Source organism: Amblyomma maculatum, chromosome 1 (assembly GCF_055883805.1).
Source record: "Amblyomma maculatum isolate TAMU_Amacu chromosome 1, ASM5588380v1, whole genome shotgun sequence".
Lineage (NCBI taxonomy): Eukaryota > Metazoa > Arthropoda > Arachnida > Ixodida > Ixodidae > Amblyomma > Amblyomma maculatum.
In genome coordinates, this window is record NC_139344.1 from 497,666,516 (window position 1) to 497,681,286 (window position 14,771).

The following is a 14,771-nucleotide window of genomic DNA, read 5'->3' on the forward strand; positions in this document are numbered from 1 at the left end:
TGCAAAACGTGGTCATCCAGCTTGCGCGCGTTAGGCTCAGAAATGCGATTCAAGTTAGCACGTAGCGGCTCAAACGAATCGCAACAATTTAATACACACAACGCCTTACAGGCACTTTAGGCATGATGTGCAAATAGGCGTCACTCAAGCTTGCGAGGGTTAGGCACAGAACTGCGATTCAAGTTCGCACATAGCGGCTAAAGCGAATCGCAACAAGTTAATACACACAAAGCCTTAAAGGCACTTTTAGGCATGATGTGCAAAACGTGGTCATCCAGCTTGCGCGGGTTAGGCTGAGAACTGCGATTCAAGTTCGCACATAGCGGCTAAAGCGAATCGCAACAAGTTAATACACACAAAGCCTTACAGGCACTTCTAGGCATGATGTGCATAACGCGGTCATCCAGCTTGCGCGGGTTAGGCTCAGAACTGCGATTCAAGTTTGCACGTAGCGGCTCAAACGAAGCGCAACAAGTTAATACACACAACGCCTTAAAGGCACTTTTAGGCATGATGTGCAAAACGTGGTCATCCAGCTTGCGCGGGTTAGGCTCAGAACTGCGATTCAATTTTGCACGTAGCGGCTCAAACGAATCGCAACAAGTTAATACACACAAAGCCTTACAGGCACTTCTAGGCATGATGTGCATAAAGCGGTCATCCAGCTTGCGCGGGTTAGGCTCAGAATTGCGATTCAAGTTTGCACGTAGAGGCTCAAACGAATCGCAACAAGTTAATACACACAACGCCTTACAGGCACTTTTACGCATTATTTGCAAAACGCGGTCATCCAGCTTGCGCGGGTTAGGCTCAGAACTGCGATTCAAGTTCGCACATAGTGGCTAAAGCGAATCGCAACAAGTTAATACACAAAAAGCCTTACAGGCACTTCTAGGCATGATGTGCATAACGCTGTCATCCAGCTTGCGCGGGTTAGGCTCAGAACTGCGATTCAAGTTTGCACGTAGCGGCTCAAACGAATCGCAACAAGTTAATACACACAACGCCTTAATGGCACTTTTAGGCATGATGTGCAAAACGTGGTCATCCAGCTTGCGCGGGTTAAGCTCAGAACTGCGATTCAAGTTTGCACGTAGCGGCTCAAACGAATCGCAACAAGTTAATACACACAAAGCCTTACAGGCACTTCTAGGCATGATGTGCAAAACGTGGTCATCCAGCTTGCGCGGGTTAGGCTGAGAACTGCGATTCAAGTTCGCACATAGCGGCTATAGCGAATCGCAACAAGTTAATACACACAAAGCCTTACAGGCACTTCTAGGCATGATGTGCATAACGCGGTCATCCAGCTTGCGCGGGTTAGGCTCAGAACTGCGATTCAAGTTTGCACGTAGCGACTAAACGAATCGCAACAAGGTAATACACACAACGCCTTAAAGGCACTTTTAGGCATGATGTGCAAAACGTGGTCATCCAGCTTGCGCGGGTTAGGCTCAGAACTGCGAATCAAGTTTGCACGTAGCGGCTCAAACGAATCGCAACAAGTTAATACACACAACGCCTTAAAGGCACTTTTAGGCATGATGTGCAAAACGTGGTTATCCAGCTTGCGCGGGTTAGGCTCAGAACTGCGATTCAAGTTCGCACGTAGTGGCTAAAGCGAATCGCAACAAGTTAATACACACAAAGCCTTACAGGCACTTCTAGGCATGATGTGCATAACGCGGTCATCCAGCTTGCGCGGGTTAGGCTCAGAATTGCGATTCAAGTTTGCACGTAGCGGCTCAAACGAATCGCAACAAGTTAATACACACAACGCCTTACAGGCACTTTTACGCATTATTTGCAAAACGCGGTCATCCAGCTTGCGCGGGTTAGGCTCAGAACTGCGATTCAAGTTGCACATAGTGGCTAAAGCGAATTGCAACAAGTTAATACACAAAAAGCCTTACAGGCACTTCTAGGCATGATGTGCAAATAGGCGTCACTCAAGCTTGCGAGGGTTAGGCACAGAACTGCGATTCAAGTTCGCACATAGCGGCTAAAGCGGATCGCAACAAGTTAATACACACAAAGCCTTACAGGCACTTTTAGGCATGATGTGAAAAACGAGGTCATCCAGCTTGCGCGGGTTAGGCTGAGAAGTGCGATTCAAGTTCGCACATAGCGGCTAAAGCGAATCGCAACAAGTTAATACACACAAAGCCTTACAGGCACTTCTAGGCATGATGTGCATAACGCGGTCATCCAGCTTGCGCGGGTTAGGCTCAGAACTGCGATTCAAGTTTGCACGTAGCGCCTCAAACGAATCGCATCAAGTTAATACACACAACGCCTTAAAGGCACTTTTAGGCATGATGTGCAAAACGTGGTCATCCAGCTTGCGCGCGTTAGGCTCAGAAATGCGATTCAAGTTAGCACGTAGCGGCTCAAACGAATCGCAACAATTTAATACACACAACGCCTTACAGGCACTTTAGGCATGATGTGCAAATAGGCGTCACTCAAGCTTGCGAGGGTTAGGCACAGAACTGCGATTCAAGTTCGCACATAGCGGCTAAAGCGAATCGCAACAAGTTAATACACACAAAGCCTTAAAGGCACTTTTAGGCATGATGTGCAAAACGTGGTCATCCAGCTTGCGCGGGTTAGGCTGAGAACTGCGATTCAAGTTCGCACATAGCGGCTAAAGCGAATCGCAACAAGTTAATACACACAAAGCCTTACAATCACTTTTAGGCATGATGTGAAAAACGAGGTCATCCAGCTTGCGCGGGTTAGGCTGACAACTGCGATTCAAGTTCACACATAGCGGCTAAAGCGAATCGCAACAAGTTAATACACACAAAGCCTTACAGGCACTTCTAGGCATGATGTGCATAACGCGGTCATCCAGCTTGCGCGGGTTAGGCTCAGAACTGCGATTCAAGTTTGCACGTAGCGGCTCAAACGAATCGCAACAAAGGTAATACACACAACGCCTTAAAGGCACTTTTAGGCATGATGTGCAAAACGTGGTCATCCAGCTTGCGCGGGTTAGGCTCAGAAATGCGATTCAAGTTTGCACGTAGCGGCTCAAACGAATCGCAACAATTTAATACACACAACGCCTTACAGGCACTTTAGGCATGATGTGCAAATAGGCGTCACTCAAGCTTGCGGGGGTTAGGCACAGAACTGCGATTCAAGTTTGCACGTAGCGCCTCAAACGAATCGCAACAAGTTAATACACACAACGCCTTAAAGACACTTTTAGGCATGATGTGCAAAACGTGGTCATCCAGCTTGCGCGGGTTAGGCTGAGAACTGCGATTCAAGTTAGCACATAGCGGCTAAAGCGAATCGCAACAAGTTAATACACACAAAGCCTTACAATCACTTTTAGGCATGATGTGAAAAACGAGGTCATCCAGCTTGCGCGGGTTAGGCTGAGAACTGCGATTCAAGTTCGCACATAGCGGCTAAAGCGAATCGCAACAAGGTAATACACACAACGCCTTAAAGGCACTTTTACGCATTATTTGCAAAACGCGGTCATCCTGCTTGCGCGGGTTAGCTCAGAACTGCGATTCAAGTTCGCACATAGTGGCTAAAGCGAATCGCAACAAGTTAATACACAAAAAGCCTTACAGGCACTTCTAGGCATGATGTGCATAACGCGGTCATCCAGCTTGCGCGGGTTAGGCTCAGAACTGCGATTCAAGTTTGCACGTAGCGGCTCAAACGAATCGCAACAAGTTAATACACACAAAGCCTTACAGGCACTTCTAGGCATGATGTGCATAACGCGGTCATCCAGCTTGCGCGGGTTAGGCTCAGAATTGCGATTCAAGTTTGCAAGTAGAGGCTCAAACGAATCGCAACAAGTTAATACACACAACGCCTTAAAGGCACTTTTAGGCATGATGTCCAAAACGTGGTCATCCAGCTTGCGCGGGTTAGGCTCAGAACTGCGATTCAAGTTCGCATGTAGCGCCTCAAACGAATCGCAACAAGTTAATACACACAACGCCTTAAAGGCACTTTTAGGCATGATGTGCAAAACGTGGTCATCCAGCTTGCGCGGGTTAGGCTGAGAACTGCGACTCAAGTTAGCACATAGCGGCTAAAGCGAATCGCAACAAGTTAATACACACAAAGCCTTACAGGCACTTTTAGGCATGATGTGAAAAACGAGGTCATCCAGCTTGCGCGGGTTAGGCTGACAACTGCGATTCAAGTTCGCACATAGCGGCTAAAGCGAATCGCAACAAGTTAATACACACAAAGCTTTACAGGCACTTCTAGGCATGATGTGCATAACGCGGTCATCCAGCTTGCGCGGGTTAGGCTCAGAAATGCGATTCAAGTTTGCACGTAGCGGCTCAAACGAATCGCAACAAGTTAATACATACAACGCCTTAAAGGCACTTTTAGGCATGATGTGCAAAACGAGGTCATCCAGCTTGCGCGGGTTAGGCTCAGAACTGCGATTCAAGTTTGCACGTAGCGGCTCAAACGAATCGCAACAATACACACAAAGCCTTACAGGCACTTCTAGGCATGATGTGCAAAACGTGGTCATCCAGCTTGCGCGGGTTAGGCTGAGAACTGCGATTCAAGTTCGCACATAGCGGCTAAAGCGAATCGCAACAAGTTAATACACACAAAGCCTTACAGGCACTTTTAGGCATGATGTGAAAAACGAGGTCATCCAGCTTGCGCGGGTTAGGCTGAGAACTGCGATTCAAGTTCGCACATAGCGGCTAAAGCGAATCGCAACAAGTTAATACACACAAAGCCTTACAGGCACTTCTAGGCATGATGTGCATAACGCGGTCATCCAGCTTGCGCGGGTTAGGCTCAGAACTGCGATTCAAGTTTGCACGTAGCGGCTCAAACGAATCGCAACAAGTTAATACACACAACGCCTTACAGGCACTTTTACGCATTATTTGCAAAACGTGGTCATCCAGCTTGCGCGGGTTAGGCTGAGAACTGCGAATCAAGTTCGCACATAGCGGCTAAAGCGAATCGCAACAAGTTAATACACACAAAGCCTTACAGGCACTTTTAGGCATGATGTGAAAAACGATGTCATCCATCTTGCGCGGGTTAGGCTGAGAACTGCGATTCAAGTTCGCACATAGCGGCTAAAGCGAATCGCAACAAGTTAATACACACAAAGCCTTACAGGCACTTCTAGGCATGATGTGCATAACGCTGTCATCCAGCTTGCGCGGGTTAGGCTCAGAACTGCGATTCAAGTTTGCACGTAGCGACTAAAAGAATCGCAACAAGGTAATACACACAACGCCTTAAAGGCACTTTTACGCATTATTTGCAAAACGCTGTCATCCAGCTTGCGCGGGTTAGCTCAGAACTGCGATTCAAGTTCGCACATAGTGGCTAAAGCGAATCGCAACAAGTTAATACACAAAAAGCCTTACAGGCACTTCTAGGCATGATGTGCATAACGCGGTCATCCAGCTTGCGCGGGTTAGGCTCAGAACTGCGATTCAAGTTTGCACGTAGCGGCTCAAACGAATCGCAACAAATTAATACACACAAAGCCTTACAGGCACTTCTAGGCATGATGTGCATAACGCGGTCATCCAGCTTGCGCGGGTTAGGCTCAGAATTGCGATTCAAGTTTGCACGTAGAGGCTCAAACGAATCGCAACAAGTTAATACACACAACGCCTTAAAGGCACTTTTAGGCATGATGTCCAAAACGTGGTCATCCAGCTTGCGCGGGTTAGGCTCAGAACTGCGATTCAAGTTCGCACGTAGCGCCTCAAACGAATCGCAACAAGTTAATACACACAACGCCTTAAAGGCACTTTTAGGCATGATGTGCAAAACGTGGTCATCCAGCTTGCGCGGGTTAGGCTGAGAACTGCGACTCAAGTTAGCACATAGCGGCTAAAGCGAATCGCAACAAGTTAATACACACAAAGCCTTACAATCACTTTTAGGCATGATGTGAAAAACGAGGTCATCCAGCTTGCGCGGGTTAGGCTGAGAACTGCGATTCAAGTTCGCACATAGCGGCTAAAGCGAATCGCAACAAGTTAATACACACAAAGCCTTACAGGCACTTCTAGGCATGATGTGCATAACGCGGTCATCCAGCTTGCGCGGGTTAGGCTCAGAACTGCGATTCAAGTTTGCACGTAGCGGCTCAAACGAAGCGCCACAAGTTAATACACACAACGCCTTAAAGGCACTTTTAGGCATGATGTGCAAAACGTGGTCAACCAGCTTGCGCGGGTTAGGCTCAGAACTGCGATTCAAGTTTGCACGTAGCGGCTCAAACGAATCGCAACAAGTTAATACACACAACGCCTTACAGGAACTTTTACGCATTATTTGCAAAACGCGGTCATCCAGCTTGCGCTGGTTAGGCTCTGAACTGCGACTCAAGTTTGCACGTAGCGGCTCAAACGAATCGCAACAAGTTAATACACACAACGCCTTACAGGCAATTTAGGCATGATATGCAAATAGGCGTCACTCAAGCTTGCGAGGGTTAGGCACAGAACTGCGATTCAAGTTCGCACATAGCGGCTAAAGCGAATCGCAACAAGTTAAAACACAAAGCCTTACAGGAACTTTTAGGCATGATGTGAAAAACGAGGTCATCCAGTTCGCGCGGGTTAGGCTGACAACTGCGATTCAAGTTCGCACATAGCGGCTAAAGCGAATCGCAACAAGTTAATACACACAAAGCTTTACAGGCACTTCTAGGCATGATGTGCATAACGCGGTCATCCAGCTTGCGCGGGTTAGGCTCAGAAATGCGATTCAAGTTTGCACGTAGCGGCTCAAACGAATCGCAACAAGTTAATACACACAACGCCTTAAAGGCACTTTTAGGCATGATGTGCAAAACGTGGTCATCCAGCTTGCGCGGGTTAGGCTGAGAACTGCGATTCAAGTTCGCACATAGCGGCTAAAGCGAATCGCAACAAGTTAATACACACAAAGCCTTACAGGCACTTTTAGGCATGATGTGAAAAACGAGGTCATCCAGCTTGCGCGGGTAAGGCTGAGAAAAGCGATTCAAGTTCGCACATAGCGGCTAAAGCGAATCGCAACAAGTTAATACACACAATGCCTTACAGGCACTTCTAGGCATGATGTGCATAACGCTGTCATCCAGCTTGCGCGGGTTAGGCTCAGAACTGCGATTCAAGTTTGCACGTAGCGGCTCAAACGAATCGCAACAAGTTAATACACACAACGCTTTAAAGGCACTTTTAGGCATGATGTGCAAAACGTGGTCATCCAGCTTGCGCGGGTTAGGCTGAGAACTGCGATTCAAGTTCGCACATAGCGGCTAAAGCGAATCGCAACAAGTTAATACACACAAAGCCTTACAGGCACTTTTAGGCATGATGTGAAAAACGAGGTCATCCAGCTTGCGCGGGTTAGGCTGAGAACTGCGATTCAAGTTCGCACATAGCGGCTAAAGCGAATCGCAACAAGTTAATACACACAAAGCCTTACAGGCACTTCTAGGCATGATGTGCATAACGCGGTCATCCAGCTTGCGCGGGTTAGGCTCAGAACTGCGATTCAAGTTTGCACGTAGCGGCTCAAACGAATCGCAACAAGTTAATACACACAACGCCTTACAGGCACTTTTACGCATTATTTGCAAAACGTGGTCATCCAGCTTGCGCGGGTTAGGCTGAGAACTGCGAATCAAGTTCGCACATAGCGGCTAAAGCGAATCGCAACAAGTTAATACACACAAAGCCTTACAGGCACTTTTAGGCATGATGTGAAAAACGAGGTCATCCATCTTGCGCGGGTTAGGCTAAGAACTGCGATTCAAGTTCGCACATAGCGGCTAAAGCGAATCGCAACAAGTTAATACACACAAAGCCTTACAGGCACTTCTAGGCATGATGTGCATAACGCGGTCATCCAGCTTGCGCGGGTTAGGCTCAGAACTGCGATTCAAGTTCGCACATAGCGGCTAAAGCGAATCGCAACAAGTTAATACACACAAAGCCTTACAGGCACTTCTAGGCATGATGTGCATAACGCGGTCATCCAGCTTGCGCGGGTTAGGCTCAGAACTGCGATTCAAGTTTGCACGTAGCGGCTCAAACGAATCGCAACAAGTTAATACACACAACGCCTTACAGGCACTTTTACGCATTATTTGCAAAACGTGGTCATCCAGCTTGCGCGGGTTAGGCTGAGAACTGCGAATCAAGTTCGCACATAGCGGCTAAAGCGAATCGCAACAAGTTAATACACACAAAGCCTTACAGGCACTTTTAGGCATGATGTGAAAAACGATGTCATCCATCTTGCGCGGGTTAGGCTGAGAACTGCGATTCAAGTTCGCACATAGCGGCTAAAGCGAATCGCAACAAGTTAATACACACAAAGCCTTACAGGCACTTCTAGGCATGATGTGCATAACGCTGTCATCCAGCTTGCGCGGGTTAGGCTCAGAACTGCGATTCAAGTTTGCACGTAGCGACTAAAAGAATCGCAACAAGGTAATACACACAACGCCTTAAAGGCACTTTTACGCATTATTTGCAAAACGCTGTCATCCAGCTTGCGCGGGTTAGCTCAGAACTGCGATTCAAGTTCGCACATAGTGGCTAAAGCGAATCGCAACAAGTTAATACACAAAAAGCCTTACAGGCACTTCTAGGCATGATGTGCATAACGCGGTCATCCAGCTTGCGCGGGTTAGGCTCAGAACTGCGATTCAAGTTTGCACGTAGCGGCTCAAACGAATCGCAACAAATTAATACACACAAAGCCTTACAGGCACTTCTAGGCATGATGTGCATAACGCGGTCATCCAGCTTGCGCGGGTTAGGCTCAGAATTGCGATTCAAGTTTGCACGTAGAGGCTCAAACGAATCGCAACAAGTTAATACACACAACGCCTTAAAGGCACTTTTAGGCATGATGTCCAAAACGTGGTCATCCAGCTTGCGCGGGTTAGGCTCAGAACTGCGATTCAAGTTCGCACGTAGCGCCTCAAACGAATCGCAACAAGTTAATACACACAACGCCTTAAAGGCACTTTTAGGCATGATGTGCAAAACGTGGTCATCCAGCTTGCGCGGGTTAGGCTGAGAACTGCGACTCAAGTTAGCACATAGCGGCTAAAGCGAATCGCAACAAGTTAATACACACAAAGCCTTACAATCACTTTTAGGCATGATGTGAAAAACGAGGTCATCCAGCTTGCGCGGGTTAGGCTGAGAACTGCGATTCAAGTTCGCACATAGCGGCTAAAGCGAATCGCAACAAGTTAATACACACAAAGCCTTACAGGCACTTCTAGGCATGATGTGCATAACGCGGTCATCCAGCTTGCGCGGGTTAGGCTCAGAACTGCGATTCAAGTTTGCACGTAGCGGCTCAAACGAAGCGCCACAAGTTAATACACACAACGCCTTAAAGGCACTTTTAGGCATGATGTGCAAAACGTGGTCAACCAGCTTGCGCGGGTTAGGCTCAGAACTGCGATTCAAGTTTGCACGTAGCGGCTCAAACGAATCGCAACAAGTTAATACACACAACGCCTTACAGGAACTTTTACGCATTATTTGCAAAACGCGGTCATCCAGCTTGCGCTGGTTAGGCTCTGAACTGCGACTCAAGTTTGCACGTAGCGGCTCAAACGAATCGCAACAAGTTAATACACACAACGCCTTACAGGCAATTTAGGCATGATATGCAAATAGGCGTCACTCAAGCTTGCGAGGGTTAGGCACAGAACTGCGATTCAAGTTCGCACATAGCGGCTAAAGCGAATCGCAACAAGTTAAAACACAAAGCCTTACAGGAACTTTTAGGCATGATGTGAAAAACGAGGTCATCCAGTTCGCGCGGGTTAGGCTGACAACTGCGATTCAAGTTCGCACATAGCGGCTAAAGCGAATCGCAACAAGTTAATACACACAAAGCTTTACAGGCACTTCTAGGCATGATGTGCATAACGCGGTCATCCAGCTTGCGCGGGTTAGGCTCAGAAATGCGATTCAAGTTTGCACGTAGCGGCTCAAACGAATCGCAACAAGTTAATACACACAACGCCTTAAAGGCACTTTTAGGCATGATGTGCAAAACGTGGTCATCCAGCTTGCGCGGGTTAGGCTGAGAACTGCGATTCAAGTTCGCACATAGCGGCTAAAGCGAATCGCAACAAGTTAATACACACAAAGCCTTACAGGCACTTTTAGGCATGATGTGAAAAACGAGGTCATCCAGCTTGCGCGGGTAAGGCTGAGAAAAGCGATTCAAGTTCGCACATAGCGGCTAAAGCGAATCGCAACAAGTTAATACACACAATGCCTTACAGGCACTTCTAGGCATGATGTGCATAACGCTGTCATCCAGCTTGCGCGGGTTAGGCTCAGAACTGCGATTCAAGTTTGCACGTAGCGGCTCAAACGAATCGCAACAAGTTAATACACACAACGCTTTAAAGGCACTTTTAGGCATGATGTGCAAAACGTGGTCATCCAGCTTGCGCGGGTTAGGCTGAGAACTGCGATTCAAGTTCGCACATAGCGGCTAAAGCGAATCGCAACAAGTTAATACACACAAAGCCTTACAGGCACTTTTAGGCATGATGTGAAAAACGAGGTCATCCAGCTTGCGCGGGTTAGGCTGAGAACTGCGATTCAAGTTCGCACATAGCGGCTAAAGCGAATCGCAACAAGTTAATACACACAAAGCCTTACAGGCACTTCTAGGCATGATGTGCATAACGCGGTCATCCAGCTTGCGCGGGTTAGGCTCAGAACTGCGATTCAAGTTTGCACGTAGCGGCTCAAACGAATCGCAACAAGTTAATACACACAACGCCTTACAGGCACTTTTACGCATTATTTGCAAAACGTGGTCATCCAGCTTGCGCGGGTTAGGCTGAGAACTGCGAATCAAGTTCGCACATAGCGGCTAAAGCGAATCGCAACAAGTTAATACACACAAAGCCTTACAGGCACTTTTAGGCATGATGTGAAAAACGAGGTCATCCATCTTGCGCGGGTTAGGCTAAGAACTGCGATTCAAGTTCGCACATAGCGGCTAAAGCGAATCGCAACAAGTTAATACACACAAAGCCTTACAGGCACTTCTAGGCATGATGTGCATAACGCGGTCATCCAGCTTGCGCGGGTTAGGCTCAGAACTGCGATTCAAGTTTGCACGTAGCGACTAAAAGAATCGCAACAAGGTAATACACACAACGCCTTAAAGGCACTTTTACGCATTATTTGCAAAACGCGGTCATCCAGCTTGCGCGGGTTAGCTCAGAACTGCGATTCAAGTTCGCACATAGTGGCTAAAGCGAATCGCAACAAGTTAATACACAAAAAGCCTTACAGGCACTTCTAGGCATGATGTGCATAACGCGGTCATCCAGCTTGCGCGGGTTAGGCTCAGAACTGCGATTCAAGTTTGCACGTAGCGGCTCAAACGAATCGCAACAAGTTAATACACACAAAGCCTTACAGGCACTTCTAGGCATGATGTGCATAACGCGGTCATCCAGCTTGCGCGGGTTAGGCTCAGAATTGCGATTCAAGTTTGCAAGTAGAGGCTCAAACGAATCGCAACAAGTTAATACACACAACGCCTTAAAGGCACTTTTAGGCATGATGTCCAAAACGTGGTCATCCAGCTTGCGCGGGTTAGGCTCAGAACTGCGATTCAAGTTCGCACGTAGCGCCTCAAACGAATCGCAACAAGTTAATACACACAACGCCTTAAAGGCACTTTTAGGCATGATGTGCAAAACGTGGTCATCCAGCTTGCGCGGGTTAGGCTGAGAACTGCGACTCAAGTTAGCACATAGCGGCTAAAGCGAATCGCAACAAGTTAATACACACAAAGCCTTACAATCACTTTTAGGCATGATGTGAAAAACGAGGTCATCCAGCTTGCGCGGGTTAGGCTGAGAACTGCGATTCAAGTTCGCACATAGCGGCTAAAGCGAATCGCAACAAGTTAATACACACAAAGCCTTACAGGCACTTCTAGGCATGATGTGAAAAACGAGGTCATCCAGTTTGCGCGGGTTAGGCTGACAACTGCGATTAAAGTTCGCACATAGCGGCTAAAGCGAATCGCAACAAGTTAATACACACAAAGCTTTACAGGCACTTCTAGGCATGATGTGCATAACGCGGTCATCCAGCTTGCGCGGGTTAGGCTGAGAACTGCGATTCAAGTTCGCACATAGCGGCTAAAGCGAATCGCAACAAGTTAATACACACAAAGCCTTACAGGCACTTCTAGGCATGATGTGCATAACGCTGTCATCCAGCTTGCGCGGGTTAGGCTCAGAACTGCGATTCAAGTTTGCACGTAGCGGCTCAAACGAGTCGCAACAAGTTAATACACACAACGCCTTAAAGGCACTTTTAGGCATGATGTGCAAAACGTGGTCATCCAGCTTGCGCGGGTTAGGCTCAGAACTGCGATTCAAGTTCGCACATAGTGGCTAAAGCGAATCGCAACAAGTTAATACACACAAAGTCTTACAGGCACTTCTAGGCATGATGTGCATAACGCGGTCATCCACCTTGCGCGGGTTAGGCTCAGAACTGCGATTCAAGTTTGCACGTAGCGGCTCAAACGAATCGCAACAAGTTAATACACACAACGCTTTAAAGGCACTTTTAGGCATGATGTGCAAAACGTGGTCATCCAGCTTGCGCGGGTTAGGCTGAGAACTGCGATTCAAGTTCGCACATAGCGGCTAAAGCGAATCGCAACAAGTTAATACACACAAAGCCTTACAGGCACTTTTAGGCATGATGTGAAAAACGAGGTCATCCAGCTTGCGCGGGTTAGGCTGAGAACTGCGATTCAAGTTCGCACATAGCGGCTAAAGCGAATCGCAACAAGTTAATACACACAAAGCCTTACATGCACTTCTAGGCATGATGTGCATAACGCGGTCATCCAGCTTGAGCGGGTTAGGCTCAGAACTGCGATTCAAGTTTGCACGTAGCGGCTCAAACGAATCGCAACAAGTTAATACATACAACGCCTTAAAGGCACTTTTAGGCATGATGTGCAAAACGAGGTCATCCAGCTTGCGCGGGTTAGGCTCAGAACTGCGATTCAAGTTTGCACGTAGCGGCTCAAACGAATCGCAACAAGTTAATACACACAAAGCCTTACAGGCACTTCTAGGCATGATGTGCAAAACGTGGTCATCCAGCTTGCGCGGGTTAGGCTGAGAACTGCGATTCAAGTTCGCACATAGCGGCTAAAGCGAATCGCAACAAGTTAATACACACAAAGCCTTACAGGCACTTTTAGGCATGATGTGAAAAACGAGGTCATCCAGCTTGCGCGGGTTAGGCTGAGAACTGCGATTCAAGTTCGCACATAGCGGCTAAAGCGAATCGCAACAAGTTAATACACACAAAGCCTTACAGGCACTTCTAGGCATGATGTGCATAACGCGGTCATCCAGCTTGCGCGGGTTAGGCTCAGAACTGCGATTCAAGTTTGCACGTAGCGGCTCAAACGAATCGCAACAAGTTAATACACACAACGCCTTACAGGCACTTTTACGCATTATTTGCAAAACGTGGTCATCCAGCTTGCGCGGGTTAGGCTGAGAACTGCGAATCAAGTTCGCACATAGCGGCTAAAGCGAATCGCAACAAGTTAATACACACAAAGCCTTACAGGCACTTTTAGGCATGATGTGAAAAACGAGGTCATCCATCTTGCGCGGGTTAGGCTGAGAACTGCGATTCAAGTTCGCACATAGCGGCTAAAGCGAATCGCAACAAGTTAATACACACAAAGCCTTACAGGCACTTCTAGGCATGATGTGCATAACGCGGTCATCCAGCTTGCGCGGGTTAGGCTCAGAACTGCGATTCAAGTTTGCACGTAGCGACTAAAAGAATCGCAACAAGGTAATACACACAACGCCTTAAAGGCACTTTTACGCATTATTTGCAAAACGCGGTCATCCAGCTTGCGCGGGTTAGCTCAGAACTGCGATTCAAGTTCGCACATAGTGGCTAAAGCGAATCGCAACAAGTTAATACACAAAAAGCCTTACAGGCACTTCTAGGCATGATGTGCATAACGCGGTCATCCAGCTTGCGCGGGTTAGGCTCAGAACTGCGATTCAAGTTTGCACGTAGCGGCTCAAACGAATCGCAACAAATTAATACACACAAAGCCTTACAGGCACTTCTAGGCATGATGTGCATAACGCGGTCATCCAGCTTGCGCGGGTTAGGCTCAGAATTGCGATTCAAGTTTGCACGTAGAGGCTCAAACGAATCGCAACAAGTTAATACACACAACGCCTTAAAGGCACTTTTAGGCATGATGTCCAAAACGTGGTCATCCAGCTTGCGCGGGTTAGGCTCAGAACTGCGATTCAAGTTCGCACGTAGCGCCTCAAACGAATCGCAACAAGTTAATACACACAACGCCTTAAAGGCACTTTTAGGCATGATGTGCAAAACGTGGTCATCCAGCTTGCGCGGGTTAGGCTGAGAACTGCGACTCAAGTTAGCACATAGCGGCTAAAGCGAATCGCAACAAGTTAATACACACAAAGCCTTACAATCACTTTTAGGCATGATGTGAAAAACAAGGTCATCCAGCTTGCACGGGTTAGGCTGAGAACTGCGATTCAAGTTCGCACATAGCGGCTAAAGCGAATCGCAACAAGTTAATACACACAAAGCCTTACAGGCACTTCTAGGCATGATGTGCATAACGCGGTCATCCAGCTTGCGCGGGTTAGGCTCAGAACTGCGATTCAAGTTTGCACGTAGCGGCTCAAACGAAGCGCC